This window comes from Panicum virgatum, chromosome 3N, assembly GCF_016808335.1.
Source record: "Panicum virgatum strain AP13 chromosome 3N, P.virgatum_v5, whole genome shotgun sequence".
Classification (NCBI taxonomy): domain Eukaryota; kingdom Viridiplantae; phylum Streptophyta; class Magnoliopsida; order Poales; family Poaceae; genus Panicum; species Panicum virgatum.
Window position 1 is genome coordinate 21,084,355 of NC_053147.1, and position 3,126 is coordinate 21,087,480.

At 53.2% G+C, this 3,126-nt stretch overlaps 1 long non-coding RNA gene across 1 annotated transcript; it reads left to right on the plus strand.

Moving 5' to 3' along the window:
- On the plus strand, nucleotides 1-498 carry LOC120664151. The gene is made up of 3 exons (XR_005670787.1): nucleotides 1-100; nucleotides 204-324; nucleotides 461-498. It is a non-coding gene; the product is annotated as an uncharacterized LOC120664151 (long non-coding RNA).
- The last annotated feature ends 2,628 nt before the right edge of the window (nucleotides 499-3,126 follow it).

A 3,126-nucleotide genomic window follows, 5' to 3' on the forward strand; every position in this document is an offset into this window, starting at 1 on the left:
CGCCTTGTCGGCTGCCATGGGCATGGGGCGGCTCCGGGTGCGCATGGCGAGGACGGAGTCCACCGGCGTCGCCGTCGGCTTCCGCGCGCCGCAGTTCGAGGTATGTCCGTCTCGGTCGTGTTCTTGAGAAGGTTTTGGCTGTGAGATTTGAGCCTGATGCTGGTGTGCTTGGCTGCTCCCCTGTCTTTGTGGTGCGCGTGCAGCTCCCGGAGCCGCTGACCGGGAATCTCTAGACGTTGGATGATTTCGAGGGCAACCCGGCGCTGCTGGTCAGGCACAACAGCTCGCCGCCGGAGTTCTTCTCCAGCCCCGTCGTGGATAATGGTTAGTGCGTGCCATTTGCTATACTACTGTTTCTGGGGTGGGGGATTTCTGGTGGAGCTTTGGTTGTCTGTTCGATTCGTGTGGTTCCGGTTCTGATTGGGTTCTCTGGTGCTGTGTGCCAGTGGTCGGGGCGCAGCAAGACGCTGCTGAAGCTGACGATCCCGCGAATCAAGCTACTGTGGAACCGGCGGGAGCTGCAGCTCTGCCAGATGCGGAGGGACATCGTCAAGCTCCTCGAGGCGGGACAGGAGGCCATTGCCGGCCACCGCTGCGGGAGACGGACTTGGGTGATTTTTTCCTTCTTTTTTGAAACTTTTCTGAAATAGGGATGGTTTGGATTGTATCGATCTTGTAAATGATTTGTGGGATCTATAAATTTTGTATCGATCGATTCAGTATTTGTGTTTGATTCTTCAAATGATTTGTGGGATCTGTAAATTTTGTATCGATGGATTCAGTATTTTGTGGTTGATTCAGTACTATCTGTGAGGGGTGCGAGTGTAACGGGAGAGGATGCGAGCGTAACGGGAGGGGTGCGAGCGATGTGAGCGGAACGGGCGTGGGGGCTATTGGTACCAGTTGGTTGCTAACCAACCGGTAGCAAAGGGTACCTTAGGTACCGAGTGTTTTACCTGGTGTTCTAGGCAGCCACATTGGTCTCGGTTTGGTAGCACCGATTGCAAAACCGGTACCTAAGTTCATTTTCAACTGGTACTGATGGTCCTTTCAATAGTAGTGGAGGGGCTTCTTTGTAATTTTTTTTGGGATGGCAAGGGCTTGATTGAAATTTTAGAAAATATTCGGGCTACTCTAAAAATAGGCAGGGGTCTATCTGGAGTTATTTATATGGTGCAGGGGTTCATTTGTGAATATGTTTGCCTAGTGGAGGGGCTCATTCTTTAAAAAGGAAAACATGAAGGGTTTATTTGGAAAAGGACATAAGAGGGGTGGGGTTCTTATTGGAAATCAGGAAAGGGAAGGGGGCTAAGGGCTAAATCTCCATTTCTTCTTCCTCCTCGTGACGGGAAACAGAGGATGGGGGGGGCGCCAGCGGCGCTCTGCTGGCGGTCTTGGGGCACGGCGGCGGCCAGGAGATGGGGGAAAAGTGCGAGGAGGCCCCAGGGAGTCGATTCCCCCACTTACATCGGGCGGAGGCGGTCTATGGAGGTAGCACGACGGCGGCGGGCGGCGGCGGGCAGAGGCGGCCTTGGTGGTGGCGTTGCGAGGCGAGGGAGGGGGCTAGCGGCTGCAGGCGATCTTGAGGAGGTGGAGGGGGGTCTACCCTTGCCCTCACCACGGGCGGAGGGGCAGTGAGGAGCTCTGGCCACGAGGGCCAGTGGGCGGCGGGTGGGGTAGCTCGCGGCAGCGGCGCTGTTGCGCAGGGGAGGGGGCTGGCGGTGGCGGCCGGGGTTCATGGGGGATGGCGAGCTGCGGTGGAGGGGTATTTATAGGCGAGGCAAGGCACGGAGGAGGGAGGAGCGGTGGCCGGCCGGTGAGCTCGAAGGACGGCGATTAATGGCGGCGGGGTTGGCGGTGGCGCATGAGGCGACGGTGGACGGTGGTGGGGAGCGCGGCGAGGCGGCGAGAGGACAGGTGGGCCGAGGGGGCGGCGCAAGTGGGAGGAGACGGCGGCCAATGGCGGGGCGCCATGTGCACGGCCGGCTCTGCTCTGCTGCAGCTGCTCGGGCGCGCGCGCGCGATGAAGCAGCAAGGGGGTACGGCGGAGGGGGCCGCTGGTGGGGGTGATGGCCAGCGGCGGTGGGGCCTTGGTGGGGAGAGGAGTGCCGGCGTCGAGCTCGAGGGGCTCGCGCCGAGCTCTGCTCGGGGCAGCGCGAGGGGGGGAAAGGAGGAGGAGGGAGAAAGAAGAAAGGGAAAGAGGAGAAAAAGAAAAGAGAAAAAGGAAAAAGGAAAAAAAAGAAAAGAAAAGAGAGAAAGGGAAAGAGAGAGCTGTCGGCGCGATTCGCGGCGGCGGTCGACGACGTGCACGCGGAACGAGAAAAGAGAGACGGGACAAGGATTGGTACTGGTGTCGGGATAGCGGATTGTTGGGGCATGATTTCGGGAGATTGAGAGTTCGGGCGGAAAAAGATTTTGGAGTGATTTGAGCTCAACGCTGAAAAAGGTTTTGAAAAATAATATTTTTAGCGGGTGATTTATTTGGGTGAATTTTCAAAATGTTACAGATTTCCATCTATAATATTATCCTTAATGTAAATATCTTTAATGGAAAGCTACATAATTTGATTCGATATATAGTGATTTATATCATCTTCTTCTATAGGAAAGCATTATGTGATTACATCCCTACCGTGCAAAGTCATGTGTATATTTAGAGAGATGCAAGGAACATTCCACACCCCTGTCATTCTTTCCTCTACAGAAAGTCATTAGCTTTTCCGACTCACCATGTCTTCTCTTAAGTCGACTACAAGCCCCATTGTCCCATGGTGCGACTTACCTGTGGATCCAAGCAGCAGCAGCATCAGTCATATTGTTGTGTTGGGCGTACTCAACTTCTCATCGATGTGCCGACCCTGGGCATCGATCTGCAAGAAAAGTAATATGCATGCCAATGTTACACAAGGAAAGTAATTAATCAATTCTAAGTGAATAAGGAAAGTAAATAGAGAAATTTTAAGAAAAAATAATATAGATGCTAAGGTTACACAAGAAAAGTAATTAATCAATTCTAGTGAATAAGGAAAGTAAATAGAGAAATTTTAGGAAAAAATAATATGTATGCTAAGGTTACACAAGGAAAGTAATAAGTGGGTACAAATGTTGGTAAACAAAAGTGCTTGG